Genomic DNA, 18,993 nt, shown 5'->3' with positions numbered 1-18,993 from the left:
ATACAATTTTTCAATTTCAAATAATCATTTAAAATATAATAATCACTCTACCTTTCACAAACACAAACACACACACAAACTTTGATGCTGTTCAACATTGGAACATATTGAAAAAAAAGAAAACAAATTTTCCCACCACTCACTTAGTGTTATTAGTATTATGATTATTATTACAAATGAATTTAGGTGAATTTATCCAGATCGTTATGTATTCTAAAGTCTATATATTCAGCTCGATCAGAAATACAGTAATGCCCATAGGGTATTACCTCCAGCCCATCCTCACGTACATAGACTTTGTCCAATATGGCTGTCATAGTATTTTTCTCTACTCTAACTGTATCGTTTTTAAATATTAAAGAGCAAATCGTCATGACTTTCGCTCTTGGAACTAAACTGCTTTCCACACAGTTTCAATAAAAACTCACATCGAATATTTTTTTAACACAGTGTGTAGTCAACCCCTTGCAGAATTATTTCGATATCCTCATTATCTGTTTCCACACAGTACACCTTCGGAACCGGAAACACACTAATGGATATCAAGTCGCACCCCGTCTCAGATTTTATCAATAATAATTCATTTGGATCTGGCGCTTCACTAACTCCGAATAAATGGACTCATCCCAATGGCTAAAAAACCATTCGAAAGCTCCGTCAGCCATTGCACCTTACACACGATTTAAAAGAATGACAACATGAGTTTCTCGGAGATTTCTGTTATTTAGCTATCTCCAGCAATATTTTTATTTAAAATGACATTCCTATTTTTCTATGTAGGAGCACCATGTTGGAGTCTATGATAGTGAATGATGTCAGTCTGGGATCGGCAGTGATTCGAGCACATTCTTTTGCATTGGTTACAACGTCACATCGGCTCCTGTTCCGTACGCTTCCACACATTTTACCGAAGGCTGAATTCAAAATGAGTTAATAGATTTCTTTTTCGACCATTGTTTTCGCTGGTGAACGTTTACAGACAAAAGTGTCAATAAACTTTGTCAAATATAATTTTAATTTTTGATCAAATTAGAGGGCTCTATGTATCTTTGTGAACCTGAAACCATTGGCTAACATCCATCACCATAGACCATGATGCAATAAACAATGTTACTGTTTCGGATCAAGGTCGGCAATAAGTTTTTGCTTTGAAGAGTGTCCCATGCATACCCCCATCCTCTACCAGAGATAAATTGTATGGACTCAAAGAGTCCTTACTCACCGGTCTAGTTTTTGCACGAGAAAACCAAACCATGGTGTCGTGGAGTTCCATCGGTATTGCACCATCAATTTAAAAAAAACATCCTTGCGGTCCATTTTGTTCAACGGTGGCAATGTCAGAGAAGTTTAAAGCCCAAGAATTGTTAAGCCATTTTTTAATTACCACATAACAAAGAGTAGTGAGACATTGCCCACAGAAAAGGGAAATTCATATCCAAAAAATTGCATTAGAATATACTCCGGTGTTTTGTCCAGTTTTTGTCCAGTTGTTTTGTCACGATCTGTTTCCAAGAAATGGTTGTGGTAGAAAGCATAGGCCTCCCCTCATTGATCTATCAACAAATAGATGCTGACACACATCGGTGATCAGACCTATATCTTCTTTGCTGTTTTTTAGAATTAAATCAATCACCAGATGAGAATTTGCAAAATAGTAACCCAAATCAAACCCAAATTTGAAATAGATTTTATCCGTTTTCTTACAGACAATAACAATTTACTGCCATACATAACTTGCCATGAACATTTTGCAATAATCCCACCCATTTTTTACATTCTTCCCTTTACCCAAGCTCTTTCGGCAAATTAATGGTCGTCAGTGGGGCATTGACGATTACGAAGTGAATCATAAAACGCTTCGATGGGTGGTAATTTCTTCTCACTTAGCCTCGAGGTGGAGTTGTAGTAAACCTACGGATATATTGCAGTAAACCTTACACGATAATAAATCATAAATTTCGTCCTCTGGAAAGCACTGTTTAAGAAGAATGAAACTATCAAAATTGTCGCTTTTCTGTACTTGAATTAGATCTGTACCATATCTGTACCATATCCCTTGCTTAGGGATATGGGGAAAACTAAAGTAGTCTATTAAATGGGTTTTATTCAAGCACGTCAGACCACTATTTATTGTTTTCCATTTGAATTCTAAGAGAAGGAACTTCTCAGATGATTTGGTTATGATATTATAGGAAAAAGAACCATCTACCTATGTGTTATATAGTCTTTCATAAGCTAATTTCACCTTCCCTTGTTTTTTGTAGAGAACAAAACCGCTTAAGTATGGGCACTATTGAATTTTTTCGTATCAACAAATTTACTTGCAATTAAATCAGCGGGTTCATCTTGGTTGAAGGGGTACATAAATTGACTAGTATAGGGCTTGGAGTCTGAATGAGCTACATCATTGGCTCTTTGGTGGAGTGCAGATCCAGATTGGCTCCCATGCTACTTTTCTCCCGAAGATATTCGACAAAAATTTTACAGTGTCCTGAATTGTAAATTATGTTCTGGTCTTTAAGGGTGCGGGGGCTGACAGCCACAATCCTCTTAGTTTCTGTTCGTTTTGAGTTTGACTCGGTTATTTATTTTAATTTCTGTTCGTTTCAGGTTCTATTTATTTATTGGTAGTGATTTATGGTAGTTTTGCGCTTGAACAATTGTTCTACTTTATTTCTGGTCATCTTTGATTTAATGTAGCAGCTCTTTCCTTTTAGTTTAAAAATGTACTTTGTGGAAAAAACTTCTAATATTTGAGTTGCACAGCTATACGTACTACTTTATTCGACACTGTAAGTACGTACTCCCTCACTCATAATAAAAGCATACACATCATTAAGTTTAGCCTTGGAAAAGAAGCCGCGTAAGGGAAAATAAAAGGCCTTCCATATAGTAAAAAAAAATTCTTTTACTTTCTTTGACACCTATGTTCCAATACTATTAAAAATATTACCCCCTCACTCTTCTAAGATTGAATGGTAAATTCTATAAATCCTCTAAGGTTTTAGTATTAAAGTTGAATCGGCAGCTGTTCTCATTAGCCTTAGTAACAGCGTGCACAAATTGCCTTTTGGTCAACTGATCTTCCCCCTTGTCAATCCCTAAAAGTTCCAACTCAGTACCCTAAATCAATAGTGATATGCTCAAGTGGCAATCCTGTACATGCTAATACTAGATTAGATACTTTTCTAGCAGCCTCTGTTAGTTATGATATACCAGTTTGTAATTAGGGTTGGCTTAAGATGCAGTCAAGCCAGTTTAAATCCGTTCAGTGATAAAGAAGTGAAAATACTAAAATTTATCTTGTACAATGAGAAAAAATGGACTTCTAAATAACATTTAAATGGATAATAAGGTAATTGATAAAATTTTAAAGAAGCTTACAAAAATATTTCGTTTGGTCATCTTGAAAGGTTCTTTCAAAAGTGTTATTGAAATCATATACATACCATCTATTTATATCGAAAAAAGAGAACCGAAATTCATATGCTATATATTTTAACCTGAATATATTAGCTACTCTGTATATAAAACAAATCTCTAGGTCACTATATGCATGCTCTAGTGCACAAATACTGGTCTATAATCTGGAATGTGACCAGGATTTACTCACTTAGGGGTCTTACCTTTGTGTAGTATAACATTCAAATCGCCTGAAGGGTCATATCATAGGTCATACTCTCAGACTTAACCTTTTTGCTATTAACATGCGCACAACATATTCTGAAAGGTTGAAACAACTGAAAATGACTGAAAAACATAGAATGCATACAAAAAGAATTTTAGAAGTCTTCCTTATCATGCCCTTATTGCAATATGAATTTCCAGTCTGGCATTTGCAAATTTCAAGTTAAATTAAAGACAAATTTGAGGAAGTGCAAAAACTTTCACTTAGAATCATAGAGAGCAATATCCCAGACTCATTCTTTCTTAAATTCACACGCATTTATTCTCGACTTTCTTCTCGACAAAACCAGCATTTCTGGTCATTTTGAGTTTGACTCGGTTATTTATTGTAATATCGTTTTGGGTTTCATTTATTTATAGATGCTGATTTGTGGTAGTTTCACGCTTGGTAAATTATATGGTTTTATTTTTGCTCATTTTTTGTTTAATGGAGTTCTTTACATTCCTTTCAAAAACTTATTTTGTAGAAAAAAACTTTTTTAATTAATGTCAATAAAAAACAAACAGAAATTAATTAAGTATTTTTTTCCACAAAATAATTTTTTCAAAGAAAAGTAAAGAGCTCCATTAAACAAAAACTGAGAAAAAATAAAATAAAATAATCTACCAAGCTTGAAACTACCACAGGTCGCGCATCAATAAATAAATGAAACCCAAAACGAACCGAAATTACAATAAATAAATGAGTCAAACTCAAAACGAGCAGAAAGTAAAATAAGTTGGGCTCAAAACCCCTATGCCTTACCAAAGCTGGAACAAATTCTGCATTTAACTGAAAAAAATATAAATGTTTTTACTTTTATAACTTTAATAAATCAAATAATATTAACATTTTGATTACTAAATAACAGTATATGTGTGCTAAATTGACAATGCACATTTTTTGTATTTTTTCATTAACGTTCAAATGTCTTAATTTCTGCTCGTTTTGATTTTAACTCGGTTATTTTTTGTAATTTCTGTTCGTTTTGGGCTCCATTTATTTATCAATAATGATTTGTGGTAGTCTCACGCATGGTAGATTATTTGAAAATAATTTTGTTCATTTTTTTAATGGAGTTCTTTCCTTTTCTTTGAAAAACTTTGAAAGTTTTTTTTTAAATTAACTTCTGTTCCTTATATATTGACATAGTCTTTTCAGGGAAAAAGAAAATATTATTTTAAAGCTTTTCGTTTTTTTAAGACTTTATATTCTGGCCTTCTGGAGAAAAATTTTCAGCAATGTTTAACATCATACATCCTTTTAAAAATCTGGACAAAAGTAGTAGTGTTTAATTTAGTTTTATACCACCTCTAGTTGACTTGAAATTTAAGACATGATACCATTCGCAAAAAAACTGTAACGTGAGTAAAATGTGATATATTTTAAATACAAAAAACAAAGTTCCTTCTTTCTAAAGATAATTCCGACTTCCTCTAATTAAGTTTAAATCTAGTTTCAAAAAAAAGAAAAGTTCTTAATCAGCAAAAAGAGAAATTGCATTTTAGCCTCAGACAAAGAACGGCGCTATTCAGTTTTAGATTTCGCTAAGATAGTGGGCAATAAAAAAGATGCTAGACACAATGTTTCTCAGGAAGTTTAAATTATAAGAGCGGTGTGAACGTTTCAATAATCAGAAATATCTAAAGCAAATTATTGGACGAGGAGCTTGGCCCGCATCAGGACTCGGGCCAACTGTGAGTCAGCTCTTAGAGTGCAGGACAAAAACTATGTTTGATAGTGTGGTAAAAGTGCTTTTTGGGAGATAATTAAGATCAGAATTATTTGGGCATTCAGGCATTGCAATTCAGTCATTATTATAATCTCTGCTCCTATTTGTCGTCAATTGAAGTGAGCATTGCTGTACACCTAAAATGTAAGTCACAATAAATCTATTGCTTTTCTATTTGTGTTTATTTTATTTTATATGTCTGAATCTAGCCGCATGACAGATAATTAGTTCGCATACTTCCAAGGTAGTACTCCCAGGGATCGGATTTCTACATAATATAACAGGTAATTGATTTTGAGATAACCCAAGGAAAAGAGGTTACATTTATATAGCTACACATTTTATTTTCTCTCAATGATTGAGGGTGGCGCGGTCATAAATTTACTTTACTCCCCATTGCTGTGGTGCAATCATATACTTAATTTTCTCATTAATTTTATAGCTTGTCTAGCCTATTAAGTAGCCTAAGAAAAATCATCCCCGGAAGAACTGGAGCGATCGGTACACCGCTTTAAAGCATAATATTACATATGGCACAATCCTTAGTGCTATAAGTGGAGCTATCGGAGAACTTATAAGGTGTAAGTTCACAGCCTTAAAACATAATATTGCATTGACGCGGTCAAGCTTTATTACCACAATTAAAACCAAGTCTAAAATTTTTATCGCTAAATATGGCACGGTCGGAAATTGGAGGAAAACTTGCGAACTAGTTAGGCTATAAACCTTGTAATTTAAATTTAATCATTGGAAAGATACAGACATATAAGAAAATTGATTAGGCCTATAACCGCTAAGTTATTACAGGAAAACCCTTTAAGATATCTCATAGGAGATAATAGCCTCCCCCAAAATAGGTTAAGTAAAATAATAAATTTATTTTGAGTTATTCAAACGCAAAATAAAATGTCAGAAGAATTAAGCGATTTATTAATGGCGCGAAAGTTGGTCGCGAAAAATGTAGAAATAGCAAAGTCTATTCCGCAGTGCAATGGACAATCAGATATCGACGAATTTAACATCCAATTGGCCTAGTTTGTAGATTTAACAAAAACAGAGCTAGAAACGTTAGTTGGCATGCTTCTATTAAGATTAAAAGGCCATGCCTTAACCTTTCTAAAGCAGATTGAACATACTATAGGTGATGACTCCATCTTGCCAATAAATACTGTGGACAAATTGTTAACGGCATTTAAAGATAGATTTATCGAAACCAGTTCCACAAATAAATTAAAACACGGAATGGTATGCTTTGACCATTCACAAAACATAAGAGAATATCTTGGTAATATACGCATTTCAGTAGAGGCAAAATACGGAAAAGTTTCAGGAGAAATGTATGAAAAAGTCATACTAAATACCTTTTTGCAAGAGCTACCCCCAAAACTATATAGAATAGTAATATCCAAAAATATTCAGACTTTAGATCTTGCATTTCAGGAGGTAGGGCGATTGATCGAAGTCGACACGATGGTCGCAAATCACAGTAAAGCAAAAATAAATAGCTCAGGCGAATCAAACGCAAGCCTGACCTTCAAGGGCGATCAGGCATCTCCCAATTTCTTTTCAAGGGATAACTCCCCAGTGCCACAAAGAAATAAAAAGCAAGAACCCGCTAGGCAGAAAACAGTACGTTTTCAGCCCGTCAAACAATTTAGTTATGAAAATAACCTTACAATAATAAGATGCTATATTTGTAATCGACATGGGCACATCGCGAGAGAGTGCTGTTATGTCCCCAATCGCACGTCAAGAATTGCTGTCGGTAGTACGCAAAATTATGACAACAATTTGTTCGGAAGAACAAATTTTAGCAACAGTGGTGCACTAGGCTATAGCCAGGGAAGATTGCGGCAATCAGTACCTTACAATATTTACAAACCAAATTTGTACAATCCTCCCCTCAATAGACAAATTAATTACCGATTTAAAAACCCAAATACTCGCCAAGGCCAATATAATGGGAGAATAGTATATAGAAATCCCAAAAATTTGCCAACGGGAAATGAAAATTTTTCAAGCCGACGGCAAATAGTTTATTGGCCGACGGGAAATGAAAATTTTTCAAGCCGACGGCAAATAGTTAATTGGCCGACGGGAAATGAAAATTTTTCAAGCCAACGACATCGGCAGTCAGCGCCAGCTGCCGCCACTGACGCAAGAAATCCAAACTATCGTAATAATACCTGGCAAAATCGACAAACAAATGTAAATCAATTAGATATGCCTACGGAATCTCACGTGTCTGAATCTCTACTGCAGAAACCGATGTATGAAACAAATCCACAGGGAAACGTTTCAGGCCCCTCAGAAATATAAATTGGACCCAGAGGGCGCCTAGAATGTTTTATAGGTCCAAAACAATAGTAGTACCGTCCTGTAGTGATAGTAATAAAAAGTTACCTATATTTAATGATTTTTGTGTAGCAAATGTTTACTTTAAAGCCTTAATTGACTCTGGTGCTACTGCGAACATTATAAACTCATGTGTATCTGATATGTTGCTTCCGCATATTAGAAAACAAAGAAATTTTAATAATTCCAATTTAACTAGAGTGACAGGGCATACATTGGATGCAAGAGGTTCAATTTGCCTAAACGTAAAAAGGGATAATAGAATCTTTCCGGCAAATTTTATAATATGCGATAACCATCCGTACGAAGCCATTATCGGCACTAATTTTTTAAGGTCTAATAGAGTATTATTAGACGTAGCGAACGAAAGGCTTGTCTACCCGGCTAAGGTAGGGGAAGGAATTTCTACCTTAAGAAATAGCAACAGAGGTTACGAAGAGGACGTAAAAGTAAAAAAAAATTCTAGTGGTATAATGTCACAATCTTTTGAACCCCATGTCTCGCAAGGAGGACATGGCATAATCAGAAATTTGTTCAATTATTCTGAGAGACATCGCTAAGATGAAGTAAATTTAGATAATAAGTGGATTGAATCTACGAAAATAAAAATAGGAGATATGCGACAGTATAAAGAAAATCAAGAAACGAAATCAAGAAAATAGCGGAATTATGGAAAAACATAGTAAAACCCAATATGACGCCGCAAGATGCTGCAATGACGCAGCATAGCGCCAGCAAGAATCTAATAGACAATGAAAATAAAGAGAACTATTACAGATTCGCGATAAGGAAAACAAAAGTCCCTCCCAAAACAATGCAAAAAATTCAAATATCACAGATGATTGAACCAGTGGATAGCAAATCCGAAATATGGCTCGTGATCCTGCCAAATGAAATTCCCGAAAATCTGCTATGCGAAGAACAGATCATATCTTACGACAAAGGAGAAGGTTTTATTTGTCTAACTAATAACCACGAAAATGATACAATTACAATAAAAAAGGGGACGTGTTTAGTTCAAATCCAAGTTTTATCGGAGAATGATTTAGATAGATGGGAAAACTCTAAAAGAAACCTAGTTAACGGTATTAAAACTTCAAATAACAAGTACCCTCTAACTAAATCGCAATTCTCAAACAATTTTAATATGGATCATATTACGGACTTAGAACTTAAGAAAAATTATGCGAATTATTATGGAATTTTAAAGATGTATTTTCCACATCTGAATATACATCGGACTCATACCATTTTATGAACATTCAATTTTAACGACTGGTAATCTTGTAGCAAAACAGCCATATCGTGTGCCATATAAGCACAAAGAATGGTAAAAAATAAAATTCATGAATTAGAAAAAAATGAAATTATCGCCCCAGTATAAAGTCCGTATTCGGTACCAGTGATCTTGGTACCAAAAAAGAATGGTGATCTAAGACTGGTTGTTGACTATAGAGCCCTTAACAAACAAGTAGTTAGCGAGAAATTTCCTTTACCAACAATAGATGAAATTCTTGACTCAATTTCAAGCAAAAACAAAATATTTACTTCTTTGGACCTCACCCAAGGCTACCACCAAGTGAGAATAGCAGAAAAAGATGTCCATAAAACTGCATTTTCAACAGCTGAATGTGATTCATATGAATACTTGAGAGTGCCTTTTAAACTTAAAACAAGTTCAAGCGCGCTATGTAGACCATTATTGCATCTATTAAGAAGATTAAAAAATATCATTCATTTTGTCGATGATGTCATATGCGTGGGAGAAAATACTGAAAAGTACTTAGCGACATTAGCCAATTTGTTCGAAAAATCCAGACAAGGCAACTTAAAGAGCCAGCCTGAAAAGGTAAATTTATTTCAACCTAAAATTGAATTTTTAGGAATAGTAGTAAAGCAATGAGAGATATTCCCAGACCCTGATAAAATAAAATGTGTTAAAACCTCAAACACCCAAGAACTATCAAAGAATTAAGAGGATTTTTAGGTCTTACTAGCTACTTTAGAAAATTCGTGCGCAATCACGCCCAAATTGCAAAACCCCTCACGGAATTAACTAAAGGGAACTCCCAAAATGTTACCTGGTCCCAGTTAGCTCAAACTTCCCTAGACCGTCTCAAAAAGGCACTCACTTCTGAACCAATATTATCACTTCCTGATTTCGAAAACGGAAAAATCGTTGCCACAACCGATGCTAGCTCAAAGGGGATTGTCGCTATTCTTTCACAAATAATCCCGGTAGAAAACCCTAATCCTCTAGAGGGAACGCCTAAACAAAAAAAAATAGAAAAAGTTATACGCTACTCGAGTAGAACTTTGTCAAAAGGCGAAAGTGGTTATTCCGTCACCAACTTAGCATTATTATCTATAATCCACCACTTGGAAAAATTTAAACACTATTTAATTGGTAGAAAATTTATACTAAGATCAGACCATAGAAGCTTGAAGTACCTGCGTACATTTAAAAACCCCAAGGGAATTCTAGCTAGATGCATTATGAAAATGTAAGACCTAGATTACGAATTTGAACATTTAAAAGGTAAACAAAACGCAGCTTGTAACTTTTTGAGTAGATACCCAGAAAATATTCCGTCGGAAGCTGAGAAAAATGAAGGTGACGCTATCAATGCTAAGAGTAAACATAAATGTAAGAAAAATAAAGTCAAATACACAATAAAAGGAAATAAGGTTAACTATAGTATCCTGTCTTTAGAAAACATAAAAAAGAAAGCAAAAAAGGACGAAATGTGTTTAGCGTCTTATTAATTATTTTGCAAATGATGATACGTTACCAGATAAATTCAAAACTCTTAGAAAACAGATAGATAATTTTTACTATGATCTTGAGGAAGAAATACTATGCAGAATCGTGACCGCTGAGGCAACTAGAAACCAAATATCATTAATACCTATATTACCCCAAAACTTAATAACACCTGCATTCGAATATTTTCATTCAGATATAGGAGGACACTTAGGAGTAACGTAAGCTTTCCATAAATTAAAACAATATTTTTACGTGCCGTGGGGAATAACAAAACTTAAAGAATTTGTAAGTACATGCGAAGCGTGTAACTTAAGAAAAAAACCCCAAGCTTATCCTAACCCTCCAATGGGAAGAGTCCCGGTAGTGAGATTCCCTTTCGATATTGTCTCATTTGATTTATATAGAACCAGTGGAGAATTACTTGTTACCAACAGAGGCCATACTTGTATTCTTTCAGTTATTGATTACTTTTCCGGATTTACTTTTGCAAAAACATCAGAGAATTAAAACACGTACACTAGGCGTAAAGTTATGGTGAAATTATATTTAAAATGTCTCATCTAAAACAAAGTTATAAGCGAGAAAGGAAGAAATTTTGTTTGAAAATCAACAAAGGACTTAATGAGTTTTCTTAAAAGAGAGAAAATGGTGACTTCCCCGTATCACCCACAAACTAACGGTAAAATATAAAATTGGCATAAAATATTATCGAATGTACTAAGTATTTATACAAAAGACAACAGGAACGACTGGGATCAATTCTTACCTTATTTAACTAACATAATCAATACTGCTTATTCAGAAACAACCAAAGACAACCCTTTTTATTTACTTTTTGGTCGTGATTTTAGAATCCCGTATGATGAAATTATTGAATCTCGGCAGTATTGCAAAAACTCTGAGGATTACCAACAAGAATTCATAAATAGGATGAGGAAAACTTATATAATAGTTAGGCAAGAGTTGGAAAAATCTAAAGTAAACCAGGAGCTAAGAAACCAACCCAAAGTCAAGGGGAGCATAGATTTCAAGATAGGAGATTGCGTCTACCTAAAGAATGAGGCAAAAGTGGAAGGCAAAAAACTTTCAAACAAATATTCTGGACCGTACAGAATAGTTAAAAAAGTACGATAACGATTATACTTTTAAAATGAAGAACACCGATAGCGGAAGAACTCACAAGGCATGTGTTAGCCTAATAAAAAAAGCAAAATTTCCAAAAAGATGGTTATCTCATCCCTTCTCTACAGATTCGGCAGATGCAGACTATGAGCCCCATAGATAAAGATTGGCAGAGCTAAAACCCTATAATTTCATGCAAGGCTATTTCGAGAATGAGACTGACGTGAAAGACTTTGAAGAATTTTTAGCTATGAAAAATCTAGTGATTCCCAAGAAAAAATCCCTAATACCAGTAAGAACAAAAACGCCAATGGATCCAAAAAGTTCATCATCAGAGAGCGCAGGAGAACTAGATTATACGATATCCCCGAAAAACCAATGTTTCCCTGATAGATTTTCAACCCCTTGTCCCCCCAAAAGATTTCTAGACGATACGGATCTCCCTGCAACACCGATAACAAAGCCCTTGTCATTGCAGCAAGAATTGCACCGAGCTGTAGAAACTCCCGGTATTATTGTAAAGAAGACTCCTCCCTAAGATTCAACTAAAACAAATCTGCGAGAAGCTATGGATTTAATAAATTTCTTCATAAAAACGAGTCAAAGTACATTGCCCGAGAATAAATCTCCCAAGGATGACCAGCAAGGACAATATCATGATATAACTATGTCCAAGGTCAAACCTAAGCAATGGACTTCATGGAGGGAAACACTAGTGCAAAGAATGTCCCATCCCCCTGAAGACATGGCATTTAAACAGTGGAGGAAACCCACAAAAAATCTTGATTCCTCTCAAAGCTCTAAAGGATCTTTCAAATCTCCCGAGTTGAAAACTCAAAGCGAGGACTTAGAGAATAAACCTTCTACTTCCAGAGGAGTAGAAATTTACAAAGGAAGGGCAGGCGATACCTCAAAAAGTGCCACCTCTAAAAGTTCTAATCTGGATTCGTCGGAAACCAGTTCCGAAGAATCTGGCGGTGAATCAGACCATATGGTAATTAAAGGAATAGGAAAATCAAAACCGACTTCAGCAGTCGCGCACGCGAAAGAGACAAAATTAAAAGGGCAAGAATTTTTGAAAAAACAATACAAAAAGTTTGATCTTATTTCGCTTTAAACCGAATAAGAAAAAACCGCAAGAAGTCGAGGAGAAAGTAACGACACAATCGGGTGGAACGTTTAAAAAAAACCCGATAGATGGAATTACACTTAATCAGTATAGGATTAAGAGATTTTAAGGGATAGGCGTCATAAAGGAATAATAATTTAAAACTTTTAGCTCACAAGTAAAAATCATACAGCTATGAAAATCCTGTAGAAAAATATTGTTCAACATATATCAAGGCTTCGCATGAATCAAAACCGTTTGATACCATCTGTTCAACATATATCAATTCCCGAAAACAAATTCTAATTAAAAAGTAACATTGCATATAATTAATTCGAATAATTTTCTTTAATATAAAAAAGTCTACCCGTACCATTCCAGTACGATGTATCCAGTCCACCTAAAAGAAGCCGTGATAGGAAGTATTAAGCGAGAAATATTCATACACCTTAGAGATTATCTCTGGTTATTTTCTGTTCCAAGAGAAACTGTTGAAACAATGTTTTGTTACACTAATACAGAAAGAATAGACCCGAGTTACAAAACAGAATTACTGTTACAAAATGTGGGTACGATAACCATAAAACAAGGATGTCGACTTGTAACTAAAGAGTCAACTGTTCGAACGCCGTTAATTACCACGAGTCAAAGATAATAAGTCCCAAAATAACCAACTTCAAGGCAATTAACCTGTCGTACACTATTCCCAATATAGAAAACTGGGAAATGAAAACCTCGGTATGGTCCAAAATAGAAAAAAAATAAAGGGATATTAAGGCTTACAAAAATAAGAGAAGAAATAAATTCCCAGATCCCCCTATTTACAAATGAAGACCAGAGATTAACGTATGTGGATAATAGATACGGATGGTTCTCAACCAATTTCTGGTGGAACATACTACTGACCGTATGTTTCGTATTCGCGACTTTCCTGACCATAAGAACCCTATTGACTTTTAATTATGGAAAAATCCTGAGACTAAGAAGGCGTAAACCAAGAGAAGAAAACACGGGGAAACAGCTGAAATGCAAAGGTTAAACCCAGAACCCCATGAGAACGTCTAAATGAAACTCAGAGAGGAGAGAAAATAACAAAATGAAAAATAAAATCAAAAAGGGTGAAAAAACGAGGATTTTATCAGCCAGTGGCAAACCATGAAGATGACAAAATATAAGCAAATATTTCGAAAAGGACCTCCGCCAAGTCGTCCTCAGTGCTAAACAAAAAAGAAGACAGAGAGAGAAAAAAAGAAAATCTAACCTTTCGAAGTTTAGATTACAAAGACAGAACAGGCACTGAATAAAAACCAGGCAGGAATCAATGAAAATGAATTTACCAAGATGATTGGGCAAGGATCTTTTACCTTGCAATAGTTTTAGCTGGTCTACAATTTTGGTTTTCATTAGATATGCAAATAGGTTCTTTTAAGTTATACCGGGTGAAAAAATTGAATGAGTCCTTCAAGATTAAAATGTCGTAAATTGGGCTTAATGAAATATATACAGTATATCTATTTATTGCTAAATTTTTGTTCATATATTTTTTTATCTCAATTACCTCTTTAAAAGTTTGTGGTACGCCATTTACAGTTGATATTAAGGTTGCCTCGTCAAACAGAACTAGATGGGTTGGATTTACAAAAATATGCGAAGCCAATGCCGAATCAAAGTTGTCATTGTTATTTTTAAATCTCAGCGACTTATCTATTGAAATTTTGTGCTCTTGCAAACGTTCACCTAGTTGTTGATGGGTCTTACCAATGTAAAATTTTGCACAAGAACACGGAATTCTGTAGACACCACTACCCAGTACATGGTCAGTTTTATCCTTTCCTGAGTTGAAAAAGTATTCAACTTTTTGTTCGGTTTTGAAAGAAACAGAGAAAATATGTTTTTTTAAAATTTTTACAAGTTTATCGCCAAGTTTCGGGATGCATGGTAAAACGATGAAAGTTTTTTCTCAATTGTCGGTGTAACTGAATCAAGGGGGACAAGCTCCCTATTTTGTTCTTTTATCTTTTTTAATCGTCTATCTATTATATTTTCAATGAGTTTTATTGGGTAACCATTGCAGAAAAGAATATCCTTGACATAGTTTAATTCAGAGTTTATATGACTACGGGAACAAATTTTTAAAACTCTGTCGACTAAAGAGATTATTACCCCTCTTTCACAGAAGGAGGGTGATGGGAAGAGAAATGTAGATATCGATCATTATGAGTCGGCTTTCTATATATAGAAAATCCAAGACTAGGATTAGTTTTTATAATCAAAACATCCAAGAAAGGCAGCGTACCTGAATCTTCGAGTTCCATTGTGAACTGGAGATTCGAATCAAAAGAGTTCAAATGTGCCAAAACATCTCTTAGAGAGTCTTGTCCATGTTCCCAAACAGAAAGGATATCATCAACAAAACGAAACCAGATAGAGCGTTTTAAGTGGAAACTATTCAAAGCAGACTGTTCTATGAAATCCATGTAAAAATTTGCCAAATAAGGAGACAAGACTGTGCCAGTAGATAAGCTAATTATTTGAAGAAAAAATTTGTTTCGGAATTTAAAATATGAGGAGAACATGTTGCAAAAACAAACAATGGTCATTATCTTATCAATTTCTAAAGTTTTGTAATCCAACCGAGTGGTATTTTCCTCTAATTTTCTTTGTATGTCTTGCTCATATTTTTGTAGATCGCTAGAAGAGTTCATAGAAACTGCATCAAAACTACATAAGACAGGTATTTTCTGTTGTACTTTGATTTTTTAACTTCTCAACAAGATCTATGGAGTTTTTTATATAGGATTTCTGTGTGCTTAAAAGAGGCTTAAAAATGGTGGCTAAGAAGCTTCCTATACCTGTAGCTGGAGAACTATAACATGCTACAATTGGACGTAACGGAATATTTTTCTTATGCACTTTAGGCAGACCATAAAACTTTGGGGCTGAACAACCTTTCGGGTAAAATTTTCTGTACATTTGAGGGGTAATTAGTCTAGTATCTTTTAAAATTCCTAGTTCATTTCTCAACTTCTGTGTGTATTTGTCCGTGGGATCAAATTTTATTTCTTTGTAAATAATTTTATCCATTAAAAGAGTGTTAACTTTTAATTCATAATCCGCAGAATTCAAAATTACAACTGTGTTTCCCTTGTCCGTTTTCGTAATCACTGTGTTTTTGTCTTTTTTTTTAAATTTCAGATGATTTTAATTTCTTCCTTTCATTGATTTGAAAGTGACAAAGATGACCTATAATCAAGAATACTCTTTACAATTTCACCTCTGAGTAGGTCTGGATTTTCGACTTCACGATGAGAGCTAAAAATAGCAGACTCCACGCCCGTAATAGTTTCTGATGTATTTACGTGTGTTTGAACCATTGCAAATTTTGGTCCTTTTGAAAGAATACTTAGTTCCTTGGATGTAAAAATCTTAGAGGATAGATTTTCCAAAGGAGGACCAGGACAAAATGTAGCAAGGAAAATTTGTGTTTGTTGAAACTGTTGAAATTCCAGTTTTGAGAATTTTTCCGATAAACGAGTTTTTGTTCAATGAAATTTGCGTCTGAAAGACTTATTTAAGATTCGCAAAATCTGGTGAGTATCTTGAGGGGACGAAATCAGATACTAAAAATATTTTAAAATAAGGGTTTTATCACTAAGGACGTATCTTTCGGATCTATGGTTTTTTTAAATATTTGTTATAGTTTCGAAACCCATTTTCTGAATAAATGGGCCTTCAGATTGTTCGTCTAATTGTAGGTTGAAACGTAAAGAAGGGGGAAGAAATCAATGTCTTTTGCAAGTTTCTTATAAATTTAACTGACAAATAGGATTTGCATGCTTCTTAACACAATTTAAAAAATCTAAAGCAATATTGGTTCAATGCTCCCCGTAAGCTTGACGTAAATACATTCTTAGACCACACTGGTTATACATGACAAATGAAACTCAGAGAGAAAGAAACTAACAAAATGAAAAATAAAATAAAAAAGGGTGAAAAAACGTGGATTTTTTCAGCCAGTGGCGAACCATGAAGATGACAAAATATAAGCAAATTTTTGACAAGGACCTCCGCCAAGTCGTCCTCAGTGCTAAGCAAAAAAGAAGACAAAGAGAGAGAAAAAAAACGAAAATCTAACCTTTCGAAGTTTACTTTACAAAGACAGAACAAGCACTGAATAAAAACCAGGCAGGAATCAATGGAAAATGCAATCTTACTAAGGTATTTACATCGAAGGCAACTAAGTATTCTTTTGCCTAAGGACCAATAGTTTGCAACTGGTCTACAATTTCACGTAAATACATCAGAAATTATTGCAAGCATGGAGTCTGCTATTTTAAGTTCTCACCGGGTGAAAAAGTTGAAAATCCAGACCTACTCAGAGGTGAAACTGTCGTAAGAGTGGTCTTGATTATAGATCATCTTTAGTCACTTTCAACTCAATCAAAGGAAGAAATTAAAATCCTCATATATTTAAATTATCGACAAATACACAGTCATTACGAAAGCGTGACAAGGGAAGCACATTTGTAAGTATGATATTTACAGATTACTCGAATCAAACAGTTAACACCCTTTTAATGGATAACAATATTTACAAAGAAATAAAATTTGATCCCACGGACAAATACACACGAAGTTGAGAAATGAACTAGGAATTTTTAAAGATACTAGACTAATTACTCCTCAAATGTACAGAAAATGTTATGCTCATGCAAAGTTGTTCAGCCTAAAGTTGTTGATGGTCTGCCTAAAATCCATAAGAAAGATATTCGTTGTCCAATTGTAGCATGTTATAGTTCTCCAGCTACGGGTATAGGAAGCTTCTTAGCCACCATTTTTAAGCCTCTTTTAAGCACACAGAAATCCTATATAAAAAACTCCATAGATCTTGTTGAGAAGTTAAAAAATCAAAATACAACAGATAATACTGTCTTATCTAGTTTTGATGCAGTTTCTATGAACACTTCTTGCGATGTCCATAAATGTGAGCAGGCTTTACAAAGAAAATTAGAGGAAAATTCAGCTTGGTCGGATTATAAAACTTTGGAAATTGATACAATAATGACCCTTGTCTGTCTTTGCAACATGTTTTCCTCGTATCTTAAATTCTGAAGCAATTTTTTTCTTCAAATAATGGGCTTATCCCTGGGCACTGTCTTGTCTCCTTATTTGGCAAATTTTTACATGGATTTCATAGAACAGTCTGCCTTGAATAAATTCCACTTAAAACACTCTATCTGGTTTCGTTTTGTTGATGATGTCCTTTCTGTTTGGGAACATGGACAAGACTCTCTCAGAGATTTTTCGGCACATATGAACTCTTTTGATTCGAATATCCAGTTCACAATGGAACTCGAAGGTTCTGGTGAACTGCCTTTCTTGGATGTTTTGATTATAAAAACTAATCCCAGTCTTGAATCTTCTATATATAGAAAGCCGACTCATAATGATCGATATCTACAATTCTCTTCCAATCCCCCTCCTTCTGTGAAAAGAGGGGTAATAATCTCATTAGTCGACAGAGTTTTTAAAATTTATTGCCGTAATCATATAAATTCTGAATTAAATTATGTCAAGTATATTATTTTCTGCAATGGTTACCCAATCAAACATTGAAAGTAAAATAGATAGACGATTAAAAAGATAAAAGAACAAACTAGGGAGCTTGTTCCCCTTAACTCAGTTACACCGAAAATTGAAAAAAAACTTTCAACGTTTTACAATACATCCCGAAAATTGGCGATAAACTAGGAAAAATTTTAAAAAACATAATCTCTCTGTTTCTTTCAAAACCGAACAAAAAGTTGAACACTTTTTCAACTCAGGAAAGGATAAAACAGACCCTGTACTGGGTAGTGGTGTCTACAGAATCCCGTGTTCTTGTGGAAAAGTTTACATTGGTAGGAGCCATCAACAACTAGGTGAACGTTTGCATGAGCACAAAATTTCAATAGATAAGTCCTTGAGATTAAAAAATAACAATGACAACGTTGATTCGGCATTGGCTTGGCATATTTTCGTAAATCCGACCCATCTTGTTCTGTTTGACGAGGCAACCTTAATATCAACTGTAAATGGCGTACCACAAACTTTTAAAGAGGTAATTGAGATAAAAAATATATGAACCAAAATTTAGCAATAAATAAAAATACTAGAGATATTTCATTAAGCCCAATTTACGACAGTTTAATCTTGAAGGACTCATTCAATTTTTTCACCCGGTATAACTTAAAAGAACCTAT

Source organism: Artemia sp. Qi Xiang Cuo, chromosome 10, assembly GCF_049724085.1.
Source record: "Artemia sp. Qi Xiang Cuo chromosome 10, ASM4972408v1, whole genome shotgun sequence".
In the NCBI taxonomy this organism is placed as follows: Eukaryota; Metazoa; Arthropoda; class Branchiopoda; order Anostraca; family Artemiidae; genus Artemia; species Artemia sp. Qi Xiang Cuo.
This window is presented reverse-complemented; position numbering follows the sequence as displayed.